General features: G+C 41.1%; 1 protein-coding gene across 4 annotated transcripts in view; it reads right to left on the bottom strand.

Moving 5' to 3' along the window:
- Window positions 1-24,259, bottom strand: part of LOC146801829 (potassium voltage-gated channel subfamily E member 1-like) — a 266,708-nt gene that overhangs the window by 164,663 nt on the left and 77,786 nt on the right. For 2 of the 4 annotated variants that reach the window (XM_085621338.1, XM_085621339.1), the window contains exon 2: window positions 18,413-18,506. The exons of 1 other annotated variant lie outside the window; for it this stretch is intronic. The gene's annotated coding sequence lies outside the window, so the exon portion shown is untranslated. The remainder of the gene's footprint in view (window positions 1-18,412; window positions 18,507-24,259) is intronic. One more of the 4 variants, XM_085621341.1, reaches the window with a different exon arrangement.

Here is a 24,259-nt window from a genome sequence, read left to right as displayed (position 1 = left end):
TTGTGTGAAAAGAAAAGAAAGTGACTAATGCAGAGGAACGATGTGGCTCATTCATGAGAAAATAGCTCAACACTTGCAACAGAGCCGCTGTGGGGAGGAGAAGAGACATTTCCAATATCTCTCCACTGGCTGTCGGAGTTTTTGTAGGTCTTGCAGAAGGCTTGGACTTCAGTGGGATTGTCGAAAATGTGGGACCGGCCGTTGATGTCGACCCATAGTCGTGCAGGGTACAGCATGCCATACCGGAGGCCCAAGTTCTGCAGCGCTGCCTTAAAACCAGTAAACTTTCGGCGAGCTTCTTGGACCATAATTGTAAAGTCCGAGAATAGTTACACAACGGAGCCCTGCCATGTAAGTGCACCACGCTCTCTGGCCAGCCATAATGCAGTTTCCCTGTATCGAAAGTTCATGATGCGTGCTATGATAGGCTGAGGTGAACAGCCAGGATTGGGGCCTGAGGAGCAATGCACACGTTCCACAACAAATCCGGGGGTGAAAACATCTTTACCAAAAATGTCAGCAAGCAACGATTCCACAAATGTATACATTCTTCCCGTGTTTGTCGACTCCAAAATCCCAATAATACGGAAGTTGTTGCGGCGGCTGTGAGCTTCTAAATCTTCATTTTTAATTGCAATGTCTTTTTAAAAAAATTCCATGCGGTCCAGTCTTTATGTTGACTACGCGACCCAGTCTTCCAGATACGCCCTTCCGCTGTGTCCATGCGTCGTCATGGATGTCGAGTTTGGACCCTAATGAGTCCAGGCATTTGTCCAGCATGTCGAACCTGTTATCTAGCGATTTGAACCCGGCTCTTAGTTCCGCAAGTAAATCGGAGTGTGTGAAGGTGGTTTCCGGCGCAGCAGCCGAGTCCTGGCCACCCTCCTCCATGATGGTGCTGCGGTCATGTGTTCTTTCTATGGCGACGGGGAACAATAACACTCTTTGTTTGGGATCTTTTTTGCCCATACCTGTGTGACCCTGGCCGATTAAAATAACTAGCCGCTAGTGATGACAGCTAGCCAGTGGCCAGAATACTGTGAGATGCAGTATTGCCAAATTGATGCCTCAGAAGCACTGCAGTCGCAGGCGTGCTGGTTGTGGGACACTGTTGTGTTACTTCTTCGATGTTCATTCTGCCGGCAGGCCACAGCAGCAGGAGCCAGAAGTATATCCGCTTATTGAGCGGGAAGCACTCGGGGGGAGGACCGCCCCGCAGCGAGTGAGCTTCAAGCAGGAGAAAGGCAGCGATATATGTCCCGGGCAGTGTTGTGCGATAGGCCTGGTGCAGCTATCTAATGTCGCATGGTTAAGGACACCAGTGGCCCAGTGATCTCTATGTCTTCATCCTGCGTATTAATAGGAGAACCCTCTCACTGTGGAGGAGTGCAACCACCCGGTCTCCCGCTGTCTCCGTGGTTTGCAGATGGAGCAGCACCTCAGTCCAACTGCTCTACGTGTCCAGTGGTGGGGCTTCTAGGTAGTCGTCCCGCCACCAGCAATTTACAATGTGAGCGGGAGCAAGCCCGCAGTGACCGCAACAACTCCCCCTCGGGCTGCGTCCCTGGCGCGCCCGAGGACCCTGTCACCCCAGGGGCCTACGGGAGCATCGGCGATGGCGTGTGCGGCCTCCCGCGTGAGCTGGAAGCGGGGGCACGCTGCAACGGCAGTAGTGGGTCTAGAGAGGGAGGGGGCAGCATGTGTCGCACTCACCGCCGCACCAAGCCAGAGCAAGGATTCTGAGGAAGGCTCCACTGGGAGCCACAAGCGTAATCTGGATGTCTGCGGTCCAGGAGCTCAGACATCGTAGACAGTAGCAGGCTCCTCCCCTCCAGTGCCCGGAGCAGTTTACAATAGGTTTCGGGCGGACTCCGAGGGCAGAAACTACACCGCTGTGGCACCGTTGGGTGAGGGTTAAGCGCCCTGTGTCGCAGCGTCATGGCGGTACATAGTTTCTGAGACAGACAGATTTTGCTGGAGCTTCCAGACGGAGCTTCAACGCCTCGCGCCCATCTTGGTCCGCGGCTTGGCCACGCCCCCTCCTGGGTGTGTACATTGTTCATCTTGACTGAAGCCTCTTTGTTTTTTGTCAACTTTTCTTTCTCTATTGGTCATACTTTAGTTTCTTTCCTTCTTCCTTTACTATATTATTTTTTGGGGGGGTTTCTTATCTTATCTGATTTTTCTGTCTTTCAGATTTTTCTTTCTTTTTTCTCTCCTTTTTCTGTTTCTCCTACCCTTGATGTTTATTTCTCTTCCTCTTTTTTCAAAATCCGTATCTTGCACTTATTTTTCCTGCAAATTTCCATTTCTAATGTCTCTGTATTTTCCTCATAGTGAATTTGTATTGTCATCAATTTCAGAATGTTCATGGTTGTTCCCAATGCCTTTTCCCTCTCCCTATGACTGGTAATGTTTTGGAATGTAAAGGGTCTACGTAACCCTATTAAGAAACAAACAGTGCTTAGACATTTATTTCGATTACAATGTAAGATCACAATGCTACAGGAAACCCATCTTACTGAAAATGACATTCGCTCTCTTAAAAGGCAATCGGTGGGTGATGTTTATTGCTCTCCTGCTGAAGAGGAAAAAAATGGAGTGGGACACTATTTCATAAATCTCTTTCTCTAAAGATTAAAAAGGAGGAGAATGACACTGATGGCAGATGGCTTCTTCTTCACCTCGTTATTAATGGCACCCCCTTTTCTTAACATTTATGGTCCCACTGGTTTAAATGCCCAGTTTTGGCACTCCATGTCATATATCCTACATTCTTGATCTAATCCGAATCTCATTGTTGTTGGGGATTGTAATCAAATTGTGGACCCTTTCATTGATAGGAAGTCTCACTCTAGATATATTCCCAACAAATTGCAAAAAAACTTTGCTAACACTATCCATTCTAGAGGTGTGGTGGATGCTTGGAGGATATATAACCCTGATAATTTGGAATTAACTTTTTACTCCCCTACACATAATTCAAAATCTAGAATTGACTACATTTTTGTGACTCCCCAACTATTCACCAACTTAACTCATGCTGAAATTGGACCTATACTTATATCCGATCATGTGCCGGTGTTTATTGATATAGATCTCTCATCTGAATCTTCTAAACCTCGTAGGCGGCATTTTAACAATCATTTACTCAAAGATCCTTTTTTTCTGGAGCGTTTCAAAAGTTTTCGATTACAATTCTTTCATACCAACATTACCCCTGACATGCCATTTCATGTTTTATGGAATGCTTTCAAGGTAACAGGCAGAGGTTTCATCATCGACTATGTCACTCTTAAAAGGAAAAAAACTTCTCAAGGAGTCTTCATCCCTATTATTATCTATTAGGCAACTCGAACATGCTTACTACGCTTCCAATAAGGACAATAATCTCAAGTAACTTGTTCCTGCTAAATTGAATTTCAACAGCTAATCGACTGAGGAGGCCTTCGGGGTGTTACTAAAGATTAATTCAACATTTTATGGTGGACGCAATAGAGCAGGTAAATTACTAGCGAATTATTTGAAAGTTAAATCTCAAAAATCCAAAATAATTTATGTCATAGATGATAAGGGTATTAATCATCTTATGGATGAAGAAATGTTACATTGTTTTACAGATTTTTTATAAAACTTTCTATACCCCTGAGTATTCTCCTCCGGACACTGCCTTGGATTCATTTTTTGACTCACTTCCTCCCTGTTTTCCCCTTCTCCAGATTGTTCATTTCTTGATCAAGACTTATCTCTTTTTGAAATTAAGGCTGCTTTACATCAATTACCTAAGGACAAAGCTCCCGGTCCAGACAGTTTTACCGCTAAATTGTATTTTTGCTTCTCACAAATTCTTCTTGCACATTTCCTCTTTCTTTTTCAGTACTTCATCTCTCACAAGGAGGCACTTTTTTGGATGCAATGATCTGTTTGATTCCAAAGAGTGATAAGGATCCCTCTTGTTGTGCTAATTATCGTCCTATCTCTCTGATAAACCTAGACTGCAAAGGGTTTGCTAAAGTTTTGGCTCTAAGATTTAATCAAGTGATTCCCGACCTGATTGGTATTGAGCAGTCTGGGTTTGTTTGGGGTAGGACCTTGGCCGACAACTCTAGAACCTTTTTGAATATAATACATCTTGCTTCTAGAGTTCCTCTCCTTTAGCGGCCATTACTCTGGCTCCTGAAAAAGTTTTTGATCACCTTCATTGGCTTTTTATGACGTGAGTCTTTAAATGGCATGGTTTTGGCCCTGTTATTATGTATTTTATAAGCATGCTTTATTCCTCCCTAACTACTTCGGTTTTTGTTAACGGATCACAATCCTCTTACTTTACCCTTCAAAGAGGTGCTCATCAAGGCTGTCCTCTTTCTCCTTTACTTTTTATACTATCTCTTGATCCTTTTCTTCATTCTATATGAAGTCACAAAACCTCTGAAATAAAATTCACAGCTTATGCTGATGACATTTTGTTATACGTTTCGGATCCCCAAGTTTCCATACCTGCTTTTACTGATCTTTTATCTTAGTATGCTACCTTATTGGGCTACAAGTTAAACTTCACAAAATCTGAAGTTCTCCCATTAAACAAATATTGCTTAAAATAAATGTTTGCAGACAAGGGTTTTAAATGGAATTTTAATCATATTATTGTTTGAGAGTTAGATATTCTTCCTCAATGGCTAAAATGGTTCAACTTAATTTGGATTATGTCCTTCTAAAAGTGCTTCATATGTCAGAGAAATGGTCACCTTTATACTTATCGGGTTGGGTTAGGTTGGACACAATTAAAATGATGATGCTTTCTGTTATCAACTTTTATCTGTCCATGCTACAAGTAAAGATTCCATACATTTTTTTTAAATCCCTTAATAGTACATTAGGTAAATTTCTATGGAATAAACGGAAGGCTCTTATCTCTTTGTATTATTTATCTGCACCTAAGAATAGGGGCAGTGTCAATGTTCCGAACTTCCAACAATACCTTTCTTCTTTTTTAATACGTGAAATTTTACCCCATCTCTCTTCTTCTGAATATACTCCTTTAACGGTCTGGCATAAATTGGAGGATTCTTTGATTCGGCCTTTCTCTTTATCATCACTGTCTAATTTTCCGCACCTTCCTCGTTCCTTTAAATCGCCAACCATTTCACAGTCTATATCGGTTATTTACCCAGTCCTTAACAAATTTCTCTCACCATTGCAGGTGTTCCTTGATTCTTCTATATGGCATAATAGATCCATCAAACTTTCAAATAGTACCATTTTCGGTAAGGATTAAGTCAGTAAGGGGATAGTTCAAGTTAAGCATTTGTTTCGAGGAACGCACCTTCTCTCCTCTAGCAAGTTCCAATCTAAATTTGGATTGTCCGCCACCTCCCTTCTTAAACACGATTCTTTAAAAATGATCCTTACTCATCATTTTTCCCTTCTTTCCTGATCCTCCTCTCCTTCACTGGATCCTTCATTGGAGCCACTGTCCACCTCCTCCTCCCTTCACGCTTCCCATATCTATAAATATCTTCACTATTCTTTTCCAAATCATCCTAAGAGTAAGGTTGAACTTTTACTGGAGTTGGATCTGCAACACGCTTTTTTTGTACACACTTGGAACTCTGCCTGGTCACGATAACATCACACTTCCTGTAATGCTAGCTCCACTCAGACCTTATATTACTTTTACAATAGGCTGTATTTAACTCCATCATCTATTTCTAAATACAATCCTGGTTTATCACCTGCTTGTTGGACCTGCTCAACTACTCCTGGCACATACCCACATTCCTTTTTTTATGTCTTTTTGGATCAAGATTTGTAAAACAATTATCCTCTATATGTTCTATTAGTTTTCCATTTGATATAAATTCTATATTTTTAGGAACTACTTCCCCAGTTTGGTTTGGTGCTCGTAAGTTGGGGTTGTTTGTGGATTCGTTATTTGCTATTGGCTTTCAAGTTATTGCTTCCGATTGGAAGGACACCACTAAAGTCACCTTTAATGGTTAGTGGAACCTTCTCTGTCATCATCATAGGTTGGATAGAGCATCTGTTACTTCCACTCACCAACTTCTTCAAAAAGAAGCCTTTTGGTCTCAGCTTACTAATTACTTATCCTCTCAATCGATGCAGATCCATGACAGTACATCTATTTTTCAACCACCATGAGATTTTTGACAAAAGGACAGACCAACGACGGACCACGAGAGCCGCACTTCACTGCTATGTTCCTCCTTTGGTGATTTGTAAGAGTAGTCTATAGAGTGCACACACACAACTCCTGCACCTGCCGCTATTGGGTGCAAACTGTGAAGCAGATCAAGAAGTGAGTGAATATGGAGAGGTTCACCACTGGGTTATCTAAAAGATATAGACGGACAAACATTCCTTTGTGTTTATTTTCCTTTATTTCAATGGTATCACAAAACAGGCTCCAGCCAACGCGCTTCGTTCAATTGGAATTGGACTTTATTCAGGGTTGAAAGTGACAATATGAAAGACATAAATATACAGATAGACAAAAGTGAACATAACATGGCAGTCAACGTGCGTTGACTGTCATGTTATGTTCACTTTTGTCTATCTGTATATTTATGTCTTTTCATATTGTCACTTTCAGCCCTGATGAAGCACCATGAGCTTTTCGGTTTATTTCTCTTAAATTGATTATATTAGGATATTTTACAGTTAACATTGGGTTGTTTGAACACCTATTGTTCAAGTTATTGAATTTCAATATTGATTATCTTGGTTTAGTGTGAATTTTTCTTTCCTGTGTCCTTTTTTTCTGCCTTTTCCTTTTCTACAAATAAAACATAAAATGCTGTTTCATTAAGGTACTCTTTCATTATTGATTTTCCTGTTCTGCTGCTTCATAATCCTATTGTATCATGTACTATTCTTATTTTGGTTATATATATTTTGTACTATTGTTCATTGCTTACTTCTAATCCTTGTTATAAGCTGTACCTTTGTTCTTTATATATTTCAATTAAGCTCTCTTAAACAAAAAAAAAAGTAGTAATCTTGGACCTGGAATATTCCACCCTTCATCTGTTTCTTCAATGTAGAGTGTACAATGCTAGTTGCTGTCAGTCTGGTGGTAAAAACCACTACTAAGTATAACAGGAGCATATGGTGCTTTGGTTTCCTATTTCCTCACCAATATCTCTGGTTGTTTGATCAAATTATATTTTCGTATGGAGGGGAAAATGCACTGTTCCCTAATCTGAAGTCTGACAATTTGGACCATATAGATACTAATTACAATGACTATGATCACAGCAATATTATAGAACACCACAGGTTTTGTTGCGTAATTCAGGGAATCCAAGATTGTTGTCTTAAGTCCTGTGCAAAGACAATCTCCTATGGCCCAAAGAACATTAGAATAAGGAATAAAATCAAGTTCAATGAGTCAAGCAAATGTCTCAATGATGTGAGCACTCAATAGAATTCTTTAAAATCTTTTATCAGTACAAATCACTCTGCGCCCTTGCTCAAATTTAAATCAATACCATAGCTACTTAAATTGGGTGCACTTCAGGGTTTGGGTACATCGCCTCTGCTTTCTAACTTTTAAACTTCATGCACTAGACAGCCTCTTCAATGCAGATGAATTTAAGTCTTCAAGTGTGCTGACAATGCAAAATTGATTATTATGCTGAGTGATAAATCTACTGGATAGTGGGTTTCTACTTCCAGTGTGTTCACAGCCATGTGCTTGTTGATAGCACCTACCTTCTTTCAGTTAAATCCCCCAGACACCATAGATGATAAGGCCAAAAAGTAGATGTATTCATATATGAAGACAATCTTTGCCCTTCCTCCATGGGTTCGTCCTATGCCCAGGAGCGTATTATGGAAATTGGGCTTTATAGTTTACACTGAACTCACAATATTGCTCCAAATACACCAGGTAAATAATCCCTTCTGTGTCAAACAACACAACTGTTAGAGGCAAATGTGCATATGTGCAGAATGGAATAATGCAGCTATTGGTAAGGTTGGAGAATGTGATCCAACGTCCCCACATTGCACATACGTAACTCACTGACCTCAAAAGAATTTATTTGGACTGTGATTCATCAATCATGCATTTTGTGGAACTGGGACCGTTTTTAACCAGAAAATTTCAGAATTGCTTCTATTAGGCATTTTGGTCCGGATGTACGACCCACCAATTTGCGACTCGCAAATTGCGTCGCAGATGTACAACAGTGTCTCAAAAACTGTTTGCCATTCCTAATGGGGTCGCAAATTGTACCCATTAATATTAATAAGGCAGGTGCAATTTGCAGCCCCATTAGGAATGGCTAGTACTCACAGGGATGGTGGCCTGCTGGGGTCAGCAGACCACCATGTCTGTGACTGCTTTTAAATAAAGCAGTTTCTTTTAAAAAATGCAGCCAGTTTTCCTTCCAGGAAAATGGATACATATAAAAAAAAGAAAAAGGAAACTTCTCAGTTTCATTTTTTAAGGGTAGGCAGTGGTCCCTGTGACCACTGCCTGCCCTTAAAAATATTTTTTGATCCATTTACATAGGGGAAGTTCATGTTTGCGCATGGTTTACCACCTACTTGAAGTAGGTGGTAAATTGCATGGGTTTTGAGACCGCAATTGCATTTCATACATACAAATGCAAGTCGCTATTAGGAAGGGACGTCCTTGGCAAGCCCCTTCATAATAGCGAGTCATAAACCTCCTTTTGCCATTCGATAAAACTTACTGATTTGCAAAATGAGGTTTGCACATGGCCATGCCCTAAATTGCGGTAACAAGTGGGCTGATTGCTCATTTGCCACCGCAATTCAGGGTCGTACGTTCTGGCCCTTTGAACTTCTCTTCTAAACGGCTTTTAAAAATCCCAGCTTCCCACCAATCACAGTTTGCAAATAAGGCTTGCGGAGTTAAAACTGATCCTCTGTGGAACGCTCTCCTGTTGCCATTGTTGGACAAAATCCAAAATTTCATGTTTAGAAAAGCACTTAGAACATCAACTCCGAAATTTAGATTCTTCGGTATATAGCTTTGATGGATTTTCTCACAGAAATCCTGTACATGTGTAGCACAGCCAAGACCTTTGTCAAGAACAACACAGAATGAGCAGGTTTTGAGTTAGCATCATTAGCTATTGGCTTCCTTGGCTCGGTTCACAGCAGCCACTGTATGGTGGTGTAGTGGTAAAGCAGCAGACAGCAGCACCGGCCCCACACATGATAACTGAAGCAGATGTAGGACAAGCTACTCCAACTACTCGGAGGCGCTCTTTTGTACTGAGGCCCACACTGGCTGTAGATGCATCACTTGGTATGCAAGAAGTTTGTCTGACTTTGTTCTTCTGTTCTCCCTCCAGCCATGTCCAGAGAGAAGGCAGTTGCTGTCTTTCTGGAGCATCTGCAAGCCCAGCCACTGGGGAAAAACCCTGAGCTCACATAATGCTGCCGGCTTTTCTCATTCCACGTCGGCTATGGTAAGGTAAGCTAGAGAACTGCAAGTGTGTGCTCTGGACCCAGAGCACTGAAGTTGTGCTGATCCAAGCTTCTTCATCTTGACCCTGCAGCCCTGTCTACTTGCTACCCTTTGCTCTACTTTTTCATTACCTCCTGGGATACGTGGAATCTCCTCCTTTACCGCCTTCAAAAAAGAAGTAAGAATACTCCTTTTGAACAAATTAGCGTCCTAAGACTGAATTCTAGGTTGACCGCGAGTCTCCTACATGATCTACATTTCACTGCCTACCTCTTGTGTATTGAAGGAGAATATTATATGTATGTTTATGACCTCAACCACTTGAACGTTTAATAACCATGTATTATGTTTTGACTACTGGTCACATATGTTATCCATACACTATATACCTCTTTTGTTTGAAATGATGACCATCATATGCTTGCATACTACCTAATCTCTTTTGTTTAATAACTGTATATTGTAAAGCGCTCTGATACCCTCGTGGGTCACGTTCCCGCTATATAAAACCTTATAAATAAATAAATAAAAATAAACCATACTTTACTCCCTTTAAGGGGGGGTTCAAATTGTATTCCTTTTCTATCTGCTCTTCTTTCTTCGAATTCATTTCCCCTTTACTGCCTGTTTTAGGCCCTGCTAGCCCAAGTGATTGTGCCTCTCTGCTCTGCTTCCCTTCCACCCTAACTGTACTCAAATGCCGCATCTTCCCTCCTGTGCTGGTGCTCCTTTACGTTTTTCCAAATGCTGCCATCTTCTATTTCTTCTGACCCATATCAATGACTTCTAACTCTATTGCTATTTCCCTGGTTGCATCTTAGTTTTCTCCGTTACCTTCAGCCCATCATGTTGACTCTACTTACATTTTTTTTAACTTGTGCTGTTTGTCATTGATTGGTCTGTATGTATTGTCGTCTCAGTTGGTGTTTTCCACTAATCTCCGGACTTTTCCTGGTGCGCAGCCACCTAGTTCCCTATATTAGTTGTATACTGACAAAGCCAATAGGTATGGCTTTGATGTATAAATGCATGTAAACAGCCATTGTGCACATCTCTATTTACATGCAATAAGTACATGCAATGCCGATGTATTGGTTTTGCTAAGGCTTCTTTTGTGTAATACATGGATGCCTATGAAAGTCCACTTTATTAATTCTTGTTAAAATAACATTTCAAATAAAATTATATAATAATACACATTTTCAGACATGGCTCTGTTTATTCCCTGGCACAGTTCAGCATAATCTCAACGCTGTTGATCTAATTCTCTGCCACTACTCGGAGAATATGATGTCACTACTTTGCGTTATGGTTTGGGGCTTACCCTGTAGTACTATAATGGGTTAATTCCAGTGCAGTGGCCAGAATAGGATCTAGTGTTGCTGCTTGGGTGGGGACATGGAAAGCCAGTGCCCCATATGTAAATGTACTGGTCCCCATTTGTGTCCCACCTCAGCAACAGCTGCAGCCATAAAAAACAAACACTGCCCTCTCAGTCTGGGAAGAACAGCAATGTTGTTCCTAGTTTACATTTCACATTTAAATTTTTCTTGCATTTTTGTTTTTTTTACAGAGTATTCTATAGCACGAACTTGATCCAAATGGGGTATCAGAGCGCTTTACATAGCACCAGTTGCGTTACATGAGGACACTTAAATGTTTTTTTGTTAAGCACAGGAAGATTAAGTGGTTTGCCCAGAATCACAGGATGTTCAGCGTCATTGCCGAGACTCGAACCCAGTTCCCCAGATTCGAAGCCGACCGCCCCAGCCGTTAGGCCAACTCCTCTTGCATTCCTTAAGAGTATTTGCTTTTCCCATGTTGGTGTGTTTCTGTAGTGCTTTCATGCAATACATCACTCATGTATAATGCATAGTATGAAAAGAGTCACCCCTATGAAGCTCTATGAGTTCAGGTTATGAGTGGGACATGATTGAGAGCTATGAAGTTAGTGCCGAACTCAGTGCAAATTTCTCTAGTGCCTCTCAGTGCATCGTAAAGTGGTTTCCAATACATGCTCAGCAAATCTTATCCTTTCTGCCAGTGCATAGAGCAAGGGTCAGGTGTGCCAAATGAAATTGTGATTATGTACAAACGTGCACGAAGGATGTACACAACTGTCAAAATATTGACAGGCTGAAAGTAAAAAAACAAAAAATTGTACAGGTTAGCAGAAGCATTGTGTGTGTGTGGAGGGTACTGGTGAAGGGAATGAGATGCAAAGAAGTATGTGGAAGAGAGAGTAAAAAAAGGGTGCTGAAGAGGAAAGAGAAAATGTGTAAGAAATATACCAAGTGTTTCAGAAAGATAAATGTTTATCAAAGAGATGGCAAAAGAGTGGTGTGAAAAGGAGAATGGGAGCGATTCAGGCACACTGAAGAGCTTGCCCCTCCAAGAGACCATAGAAATGTTTGGTTCATAGTGAGCTTTAAAGTTTTAATTACTTTGTGTGTGTGTGTGTGTGTGTGTATAGATGTGTAAAAACACACAATGGTCAAGCACACTTAATTTTAGATTTGCGAGTTAATTCACAATAGTATTACAGAAGTAATTTTTGGTATGAACGCGTAAGCATTTGTTTCACATGATCAATTCTCATAGTTTAAACAAAGAGGGCAATTCAGCAGAGTTGTTATTAGATTCTTTATTGAAGACTTCTTTTTTCTGATAAGGATAAAAACCGTAGCCAACGCGTTTTGTCCTGGCGGACTTCTTCAGGGCAAAAACAAAACACACTGTTCTAATCCTTAGTTGGATTTTGGTGTTGTGCAGTTTTTCCTTCTATAGTTCAACAATTTATGGTAAAATCTTTTTTGTTTTTGTTTTTTTATTTATAAATTTTTATTCGGCAAAAACAAATTACATTATAATTGCATGAAAACAAAGCCTTTTACAATACATATACAGACCTTAGACAGATTTGTACAAATTCATAGCTATTTAGGGGTATTTAGATACAGCCTCCAGTCATAGCCATCCCGTCAATGGTGCCCAGAGTTGCTCACCGAACAACTTTCTTCTATAACCTTTCAATTTATATAAAGCTATTTCCATATGATATAGAGCAAGGATCCTCGCCCTCCACTCAGAGAATAAAGGTGGATCCTGGCTCAACCACTGCGAAGTAATGCAGAGACGCAGCACCGCCATGCATAAAAATAAGAAACCCTTTTGTGATACTGGCCGCTTATTGGCTATTATATCAAATTCAATACCAAACAATATCAATCCCGCATTAAGGTCCACCAGTATTGCCAAAGAGAATTTTAAAAAATATTGTAAATCGCGCAAAAACGGTGCTAAAGACGGACATTCAAAAAACATATGAGCGGCATCAGCTGCATATACACCGCAACGGGGTCACCTATCCCCCCTTCCAGTTTTCCATTTAGCTATCTTTGCAGGAGTATAATATAAATCAAAAATCGCCATAAAATACTGACTCCTAAAACTCCCAGTCAACAGTATGGAGTTGGCCATTTCGAGCGCTTCCTGTAGATCTAAATTCGGAACCCCAAGCCTATTTTTCCATTTTTGTTCCTGTACTGCAAGATAATCCTGCTGCCCCCGGCTGACTTCTAGATACATTAATGCCAGCTTATCCCTATGGGTTATTGCTTCAAAAATAGGAATATCCTCAAGCGAACAGGTGCCCTTTATAATAACTTTATCCAAAAAGCTCTGCAGCTGTAAATATTTGAAGAAGTCACCTTTATCAAGATCAAATTTCTCCCTCAAAGACACATACATCTCCTAATTTGATTATTTTCTAAAAGATCCCCAATAACCCGAATGCCAGCGATGGGCCACTTACGCGCAACAGAATCCTGGAAAACTACAGGAAAGGTCCCTGGTAAACCAATAGGAGTATAACGATTGAAATCCACTATTTTAAACAAAGAACGTGCTTTTTTCCATACAAGAAATGCGGCTCATAGAATTTTAAACCGCGTTTTCTTGTAATAGCTAGATTCGATAATCGTCACAAATAGATATCGGGCTTCTAAGCCCAAAATTAATTTGTAAATGGAAGGAAAGGTAGCCGGGTCCCAAGAAGCCCCTTCTCCAGAGATCAGAACCCCCGTATGCTGAAGCAGTGATATATAGTAATAGAGACGGAAGTTAGGGATAGACCACCCCACGGCTACTTGGTAAATAAAGCCATCTCAGGGCCCTTCGCGCCCTTTTATAACTCCAGATAAACCGGGAGCACATCCTTTCTAATCTCAAAAATATAGAATTGGGAAACCATAGCGGGATAGCACGGAACAAATATAAAAGTTTTGGGAAAATAAGCATTTTAATAACATTACTTCTCCCATAAAGTGACAGGTGTAAATGGTCAAGCTTTTCCAAAGTTTTATTGGAGGCTGTAACAATAGGATCGACATTTAGAGCAGGAATGTTCTCTACTTTCGAAGAAAGTTTAATGCCCAAGTATACTGCTTCTTTAACAGTTTTGACATCGGATGGACATCCCTTGGCCGAGTGTAGTATCTGTGTTTTAGTTAGGTTCAGTTTATAACCAGAAATCGCTGCAAATTCTGTTGTCACAATCTCAATTCTATTTAGAGCGCTGACCACATCTCTTGTGAGAACTACTAAATCGTCTGCATAGGCTAAGACTTTGACCTCATGTTGGTGAGGTTTGACTGGGACAATTAATACTTCCTGTTCCAACTTAAAAATTAACGGCTCTATATACAGGGCAAAGAGAAAGGGTGAGCAAGGGTAACCCTGTCTGGTGCCCCTAAGCACTCTAAACTCCTCAGATTCCTCCCCTGAAACCCGGACTTTAGCAGCTGGTTTCCAATATAGAGCCTGTATAGCCCTCAGAAAATCAGAAGGGAATCCCTTCCATGCAAGACCTGACCATAAAAAATCACAGGAGACCCTGTTGAATGCCTTCTCGGCATCCAACAGGGCCACCCCATCTGAGATTCCCTCGCCTGCGCCCAATCTAACAAAGATATAACTCGCCTTACATGGTCAGTAGTGCCCCGACCGGCTATAAAGCCGTGCTGGCGCACTGAGACTATTGAGCTAATTACTCTGGCAATTCTCCCAGCAAGTAGTTTGGAATAAATCTTACTATCCGAGTTTATCAGAGAAATAGGTCGATATGACCCCAACTGAAGCTCATCCTTCCCCTTTTTCTTAAACACCACAATCGTCGTTTTAGACCATGAATACGGAGGACTACCTACATAGGCCTGGAAAAAAGTATTGATCAGCTCTTCTCTCAGCTCCATCCTAAACACAATATAAAACTCAAGTGGAATTTTATTGGGGCCCATCACTTTGCCACACGAAAGCGAGAGGAGAGCCGACTCAACTTCTTCCCATGTAATTGGTTCTGACAAAGCACCTTTCTGTGCTTCTGTTAGTGACGAAGATAAAATCCCAGCTAAATAGTTATCTGCCTTCTCTGTTTGTTCATCAGAGTATAGGCCCTCATAATATGCCTGAAAAGCTTTTATATTGCTTTATTTGACAGACAGATGATTGAGGCAAATAGTTTTTCACCATGAGACAGATCATCAATATATGTAGCAAGTGAGTCCAATGACACGAGTATCATCCATGTCATTTCATTTGTCAATTTCTAAGTTGTAGATACGGCCGGCGTGGTGCCGTGGCTTCCAATGTTCGTGCACGAAAGTGACAAATGAAATGACAAATCAAATGGAATGACCAATTTGTGCTTATGAGTCTGGACGTCAGCACATTATACACTAGCATCAAACATGTTGATGGTCTCAGAGCATTAGCACACTACTTGGAGAAAAGACCGATGACTCTCGATGGTGCCTCGACAACAATATTTTGATCCTTGATCAATTGTCATATAAACAGCTGCAAGGCACTGCCATGGGCACGTGCTTCGCCTCCAGCTATGCAAATTTGCATATGGGCTGGTGGGAGGAACAGGTGCTCATGACCAAGCACGCCAGAGAAATGCATGACAATGTCATTTTGTATGTGAGATACATTGACGATCTATTTATTGTGTGGCAGGGGTCCCAAGAATCAGCACAAGAATTTGCGGTAGAACTTAATGCTACATTCGAGAACATACAGAAAGCCAACATCTGGTAATTCAATTTTACACTTTAGTAGCTTCCACCCTACAAAGCTTAAAGAAAGTATCCCCTATGCGGAGTGTCTCCGCATGAAGTGCAACTGTAGCACAGCAGAGAGTTTAGGAGATGCGATGGACGATTTATTTACTAGGCTTAGATCCCCAGGGTATAGCCAGGCAACGCAGTCCAAAACATCACTAATCAAGACAGAAGACATGCTCTTTGGTAACAGCAACAAAACCAAGAAACAGAGAGCGTGCCAATCCGGTACCCCTAGACTCATTACAGAGTACTCCACATACCACGCGAATCTGAAAAAAATTCCCTATAAAAACTGACAAATTACCAGAAGTGACCCAGTCATTGGACCAACAGTAACATGGGTTCCTCCCATCACATTTAGGAGAGCTAAGTCAATGCGCAGCGTGCTAGTCCGCAATGCACCAAAAGCGTGGAAAGGGACTGATTGGCTGAAGTCGCACAGAGGCTTCCAAAAGTGTCTAAAATGCAAGGCGTGCCGCCATGGCGTGAACACCAAGCAAGTGCTAACACCACCAAGAAAATCACTCTTTGTAATCCGTGGCAGTTTCACTTGCAAAAGTGACTTTGCAGTTTACGTCTGCAGTGCACCTGCAAGTAAAACTATGTATGTAGCACTTTTCATCCCGTACATGTAAGAATCTTGCAACACTTACAGGCAATCACTAACGATGACCCCAGTTATCCTGTCGTTAGGCACATCAACTCCTGTCATGGGGGCAAAGCGACGGATTTAAGTTACTTTGTTATTGACTCCAGCCCCATGAACCCTAGGGGTGGGAACAGACAACTGGCACTTAGGAGGCTCGAGTCAAGATACATTTTGTTGCTTAATTCCAAGATCCCATATGGGATGAATGCTGACAAAGCGCTGTCTGTGCATCTCTAATTCTGCTATTATGTACTATTCCTGTCTCTCTTTCTCTTCCTTTATCCGAAGACCACTCTGGGCAGAATAATTTATGCACAAATTTTTAAGTTTAGCCACACGTTAGATTTTTGAATACCATAGGTAATTTATCTGAGGCTGGCCTTATACTTTTCTGAACCCATATGCTTTTCATAGTGGTAGATGTATGTGGTAGCACACTAGCCCACTTGGGCTGGACCCTAGAGCCAGTACTGCCTCACGTTGCAAATGCAGAATCTCCGTGTTTCCCCTCACTATGTACCACATGTATCTGTGTGTGTACATTGTTAACACCTTCAGCTTTACCAGTGTGGCCCATGCAATTGCATAAATATCGGTAAATCCATTAGTCTGGTAACGCCCGGCCACCTTCACCGTCGAGGGGTGTTTACTATATATTTTACAGTTATTATGTGAGCACTTCAGGAGCTATGAATTACATAGCTCCCAGGGGACACACCCCACATGGACTATGAGTATCATTTTAGTACAAAGTTGCAGTTAGATATGCAGGCCAAACACTATGTTTCCACTACCACTATTGGAGCATTTACTAGCCTCTTTTCCTCTTCTGTTTTTTTACAAATCTGCCGGCTTCAGCACTAGCTGTATTGACTCGTGAACCCGCCCAGAACAAGAACAGACTGCTATTAAGTCTGTTCTTACTTTATTCTTTCTATTCTTTACCTTGGTATTCTTCGTTTTATTTCACGACTTTCACACCATTATATGTTTATCTTGATTACATGCACTGAGATTATATCAGTATATGTTATGTTATTTTTTTCACACTGACTGTTAAACATTGTATAAAACTTTCAACTTTTATGTTCATGACATCGGTTGCTGTGACAACCACGAGTGTGGTGACTATGCATCTAAGGCTCATTTTGAATGGCGCCCTTTATTATGAACAAGGCGGCTTGCCGCCGAAACGCGTCAAGGTATTTTGTTGTGACAGCATTAAAACTACAGTGTCATACTTCAACTGAGTCAGTGCCTGGCATTTGTTACTGTTTGCTCAGGATTGGATATATATATACACCAGAACGACCTTTTTGCTGGAGTTTGTTGTCCCGTAGACAGGTGGTGCATCACGCCGGGCAGGCCTCCCGGAATTATAAATCCACACTTGAAAAATCCTCAAGGAAGACGCACTCTCGAATTTCAACCCAAATTAGATTTATTTAGCAACCGTTACGCGTTTCGACAGACTAGCTGTCTTGTTCACACAGTGCATGAAAGTGCAACCAGGTCTTACATGGGAAAAGAAAGTAAAAACGGACTACGTTTGGTAATGCAACAGCGGCGGCCATTGCTTAATGGCTAAGAAACCTATGTGTATAAGCTATACTAGTAGCATAAAATTATAATTCCTGGTTCATATGTCGCTGTATGCAAACAAAAAGATACAAGTGATCAACCACATAGTTATTCAGCATTAATATGCACAGAGTAGTCAGAATAATTCTAACATGTGTGAGACCAACAAGATAGTCATACCATAATGGTGTCCAATCAATACATAGTGCTGTTGCACAAAACCATAATAGCAGTGCAATAATAATGAACAGCATACAAAATCGTTAAAGATAAATAGTCCATATCAGCCTATATAGTGGCTAAAACCATGGTTATACGATGAACACATTCATATGTATAGTAGAAATATAATACTGTATAGTTTTTTTATGTTTGGTTGTTTTTCATACATAACCTAGAAGTTTACGTGTCAAACGTATAGTACATAGAATGTATCAATTATACATGCATTTGTTGGTCAAAAAACCATATTGTATCCAAATACAGCACCATAGTGGTGTCGATATTCAGTCCGTTATTACCCAAACAAGACCTAGTTTACTCAATAGTGTCCAAAGTGAAAAAGAAAATTGAAAGAGTAAGAAAAACACAGACTTAGCTGAAGTGGACCCACAGGCCAAGGAAGAAAAGGGTAGGGAGGCCGGAACGGATAAGACAGTCCGCAAACGGTACGACCCTTCCTTTCCTCCTGTGAATAAAGAAAAAGAATGAAAAAATCAAGTGATGATTAAAAGGATATGAAACTCACTATTCACAGCACAGTGCTTTCATATGGTTAAAAAGACTTATCATATTGTAACCTGTTACAGAATACGGACATGGAATAGTCAATCATTCATTACGTAAATGTATACTTAATTCTTCGTCAAGATTGTGGCCCCTGGGATATTTTGTTTCTAGTTCAATTATCCATTTAGATTCGCGTTTGCGAAGCTGTAATACCCGGTTACCCCCTCTGGGTCCCGAGTGTACTTGCTCAATCACAAAATAACCCAAAAGAGAGCTGTTTGAAAGATGAAAAGATTCAAAATGTCTGGCAATGGGATAGTGGGTGTCTTTTTTGTTTATAGCCCGCATGTGCTCTAATACTCTTTTTTTAGCCATAAATGTGGTGCTGCCCACATACCACATGTTGCATGGACAGGTCAAGACATACACACAAAACGGAGTGCTGCAAGTTAGAAACTGAGAAATATTTTTAGGTAAGGTTTGTCCAGGAATCTTGAAATGCTTAGTCATATTACTATTGCGACACGCCTTGCAGTGTCCGCAAGGATAAAAACCTTTTAGATTATGTTTCGCTGTTGGACTGTTTAGGAGTTATGTCATTTTGAGTAAGTATATCTCTCAAACTCCTGCCTTTTTTGTATGTGATTCTGGGTCTCTGGGAAAAGGTTTTCCCGATAATGGGATCACTGGTAAGTATGTCCCATTTGTCAGTCAGTATTTTTTGTATCTGAGATGAGTTACCATTGAATGTGAGGATGATTCTACTTTCCTCTTGTTTATTGGTGATAGTAGTTTCTATTTTTTCACTTAACGTTTGTTTTCGATCAACTTGATTTACTCTATTTAAAGCTTTTTGCAAAACCCATGTAGGGTAACCTCTCTCTTTAAATCTTTTGATCATGACATCTTTTTCAAGGTCGAATGCTGCTGTAGTGCTGCAGTTTCTCCTCGCTCTCAACAGCTCCCCATATGGGATACTCCACTTGAGTGTATCCGGGTGACTGCTGAGAGCGTGGAGAAGGGTGTTACCTGCTGTTGTTTTTCTAAAGAGGCTTGTATGTAAATCTCTGCCTTGAGGTGTTATTAATAGATCGAGAAATTCTATTTTTTCTTTACTCATACTACTAGTAAGAAAAATATTGAGATGGTTGCTATTGAGTTTTTCAATGAATTTTCTAGCTTCTTCCTCAGTGTGAGACCCAATGAGGAAAAGGTCATCAATGTAGCGCAGCCAAAGTTTGACTTTGCTAAATGATGAAATTAGGGAGATGTCATTTCGTAAATCTTCTTCCCATTTGCCTAGAAAAAGATTCGCGAAATTTGGAGCAAAGCAAGTCCCCATAGCTGTACCGAGGACTTGCTTGTAAATAGTGCCATCAAACATAAAATGTTATTTGTAAGACACAGATGACACTGACACTGACACTGACACTGAGGAAGAAGCTAGAAAATTCATTGAAAAACTCAATAGCAACCATCTCAATATTTTTCTTACTAGTAGTATGAGTAAAGAAAAAATAGAATTTCTCGATCTATTAGGACCCTGTTTCCATAGGAAATCCGCAACATTCTATTTTGAATAACTTTGGCGCCGGTCGACGAATCCTCGCGAATTTCTCAAAATAGGTAGGGCGCTACGCTCCGCTCCTACCTTGAAAGTCTCGGGGGGATTCGTCAAGCGGGGGCTGAGATAAAAGGGGGTCCCAAAACGCGTTTTTCCCATGCATTTTTCCATAGGACCTTTAGACAGGGCTACAGCCCGAACGGCTGAACAGAATTACTAGAAATTTGGCAGAGAGGTAGTCCTCAGGTCAAGGAAGTGCCTTTTGTAGGTTTGGTGTAAATCTGTTCAGTAGATTCTGAGAAAATAGCCTTTAAATCAATATATATATCTGAGCCAGCTTACGGTACGCTTACCGTAAGCTTACCGTACGCGTACGGTGGCGTGCGCGAGCGCGATTCTGATTGGCTGTTACATCTAAGTAAACATTCGAATCGGTCGAAACCAGGAAGCGGCGGCCGCCATTTTCTCTCTCGCACTCTGAGGGGGGGCTGTAAACAAAGGCAAAAAACATATAAAGGGGCTGTTTAGACAGCGCCCATGCACATAGCCATGTTAGTTGAGTCCTCAAAGATCCCCCAAGGCCAAAAACGGTAAATTTTTATTTTTTGAAAATTTCGCCGATTACGCTTACCGTACGCGTACGGTGCGCTTACGCTAAAAATTTTAATAAAAAAAAAAAAACACTCTCTGTGCATGGCATATTATTGTCATCACTTACAAATTAAATTTAACAGATTACCTATCACAAGGAAGCGCATAATATGTCCTCCATGTGCGCACGGTGCGTAACGTGGGCACGCGGTGCGCGTAGCGCACTGCGTGCCCACCTTGCGTGTACGGCACTAACTGCGTAAAGTGGGCGCGCGGTGCGCGAAGCGCACCGCGTGCTCACTGTGCGCGCACGGAACGAACTGCGTTAAGTGGGCGTGCACGCCACGAATGGCGTAAAGTAACTTAGCATTTAAAAAACCGTACAAATTCACTGAAAAAACCATAGGTTTCACACACGTTATAGTTAGGAATTAGCATTTAAAAAACCTTGCTAATTCAATGAAAAAACCATAGGTTTCACACATGTTATAGTTAGCTGGAAATTTTACTGATAAAAAACCAATGAAATTCCCCCGTTATAGTTACTGTAGGCAACTATAACTCACGCGACCGCAATCCTCTGCTGATGACATATGTGTCTTTATGAAAAAAAAATATTTGTAATATATGTATAGCTAAAATTTAATGGAAGAAGACATGGGCAAATAAGTGTCTAAATACAGTATTAGCATCCCCGCAGGCAATCACAACACGGTCGTTGCAGCGACCGCGTTGTGATTCCGCATACCATTACTCCGCAAGTCGGAACAACAACTTGCAGAGGGGGGGAAGGTGTTGGAATTAAAATCCAACACCTTCCTTAGTGTCCGCACAGTCTGGAGTTGGAATAGTAAATTATACTATTCCAACATCCAGCGCCCCCCTCCGCAAGTCGTTGTTCCTACTTACGGAGTAATAGTATGCGGAATCACAACGTGGTCGTTGTAACGACCGCGTTGTGATTCCCTGCGGGGACAAAGACAGCGGGATGACGAGATAGATTCATATATATATATATATATATATATATATATATATATATGTATGTATATACAGCAAACTCACTTTTGCAATTATAATTGGTTGTGATGGAAATAGGTTCCTGAGAAAGGGGGGGAAATATTCCCAGATGTTGATACCTATTGTACACGCTTTACAGCTAGGACACTTGTAACAGCCATTTGCACATGTAAGCCAATTAGTTGGTATTCCTGTTTCTGGACTGTATCTAACGAGACTGCCCCTCATGGAACTGGCTCTGCGGTACGTTATTTGGAGTTTAACTGGGACCATAATGCCTATGATGGAGTCTGAGCTAATTATATGCCAATTCTTTTGGACTGCCTTCGCTAGTTGTTTATGTTGGTTGCTGTATATAGTTATTAGCCTTATTGAGTTGTCTGTCTCAACCTTTTTTGTTTTGGCCAAATAGAATAAGTTCTCTGAATACCTTACTGATCTTTTCCAGTGCAGTGGTTGTTATTTGCATGCCATAGCCTCTTTTTGTGAATCTCTGTATCATGTCCCTCTGACTAGATTTAATATGTTGGGGTAAGCTGCAATTTCTTTTGGCGCTCATTTATCCGCCACAAGGGATGTTAGCTACCAAAGGTATTGGGTGCATGCAAAAAGGAATTACCGCCTGCACTTTTTCTGTGTAGCTTGGTTTTGAATTTGCGGTCAGCGACAAATACCTTCAGATCTAAAAATTGTATCTCATGTTTGCTGATTTCTCCTGTGAAATGAAGATTAACACTGTTGACATTATTGTGCTATATAAAATCATTGGCGCTTTGTTCTGATCCTCTCCAAATAATAAATAGGTCTTCAATGTAATATAACCAGACTACCACATGTTCCTCCTATTCTGTGGCATGATCCACTTTGAGCCCCTGCTCCTCCCACCAGATCATGTGTAAGAGCCCACCAGCCCATGTGGGGGAGAAGCAGGTGCCCACCGTGGTCCCTCGTATTTCTTGATGTATACACTAATCAAATAGAAAATTGTTGTTACTTAGACATAGCTTAATCATCTTTATCAACATTTAAGTGTGGTAATGTAGTGTCAGTGGTCTGTTATTCAGGTAATGTTCAACCACTCCTATTCCATCATTGTGATCGATACTTATATATAGAGATGACACATTGAGTGACATCATAATAAAGTCCTCCTCCATGGCAAGGCATAAATTACTCTCAGGAAGTCACCAGCATCTTTGACGAATAATGGGAGATTGTGGACATAGGGCTGTAAGAAATAGCCAATGTATTTCAATATGTTTTCATATAGTCTACCAATGACTGAAATAATAGGTCTTCCTGGTGGCTTCGTGGGGTCCTTGTAAATTTTAGGAATTATGTAAACGACCGGCATCATATATATGATAATGTAATTGGCCTGGGAAAGCATCTGAATGGGAGGAGAATGCATTAGGTCCAGGTTAGTGGCTTGGATATATACAGAAGTGCAATCTGTGTGGGTTAGTGGCTGATACATTGGTAACTGACTAGGATGCAGAATAAGGTACAGGCGTGGGATATCAGCTGGATGTTAAACAGTGTGACAGTATCTTGGATTCCATCATTTGCATACTGGCAACTATCACCAACTCAGACCTGTACTATTAGAATTGGTTGATGATTGTGACTAAAAAGTGTTAGGTTCTAGGAGCAACAGCAGATGAACATCCCTATATTATAATTATACATATATATATATTCACTGAAAAAACCATAGGTTTCACACATGTTATAGTTAGCGGAAATTTTACTGATAAAAAACCAATGAAATTCCCCCGTTATAGTTAGTGCAGGCAACTATAACTCACGCGACCGCAATCCTCTGCTGATGCTAATACTGTATTTAGACACTTATTTGCCCATGTCTTCTTCCATAAATTTTTAGCTATACATATATTACAAATATTTTTTTTTCATAAAGACACATATGTCATCAGCAGAAGATTGCGGTCGTGTGAGTTATAGTTGCCTGCACTAACTATAACGGGGGAATTTCATTGGTTTTTTATCAGTAAAATTTCCGCTAACTATAACATGTGTGAAACCTATGGTTTTTTCAGTGAATTTGCAAGGTTTTTTAAATGCTAATTCCTAACTATAACATGTGTGAAACCTATGGTTTTTTCAGTGAATTTGTACAGTTTTTTAAATGCTAAGTTACTTTACGCCATTCGTGGCGTGCGCGCCCACTTAACGCAGTTCGTTCCGTGCGCGCACGGTGCGCTTCGCGCACCGTGCGCGCACAGTGAGCACGCGGTGCGCTTCGCGCACCGCGCGCCCACTTTACGCAGTTAGTGCCGTGCACGCACGGTGGGCACGCAGTGCGCTACGCGCACCGCGTGCCCACGTTACGCTAGATGGGCCATGTACGCACGATGCGCTTCGCGCACCGTGCGCACATGGAGGACATATGATGCACTTCGTTTTGAAAGGTAATATTTTAATTTTTCGTATATGTTATAAGCCATGCACAAATGGTGCCCTTCGGGCACCATTTGCACACGGGGTGGAGTGTGGATATTTTTTTTTTTTATTAT

This window comes from Triturus cristatus, chromosome 8 (assembly GCF_964204655.1).
Source record: "Triturus cristatus chromosome 8, aTriCri1.1, whole genome shotgun sequence".
Classification (NCBI taxonomy): domain Eukaryota; kingdom Metazoa; phylum Chordata; class Amphibia; order Caudata; family Salamandridae; genus Triturus; species Triturus cristatus.
The sequence above is the reverse complement of the archived record's forward strand: the minus strand, read 5'-3'. Positions and strand labels throughout refer to the sequence as shown.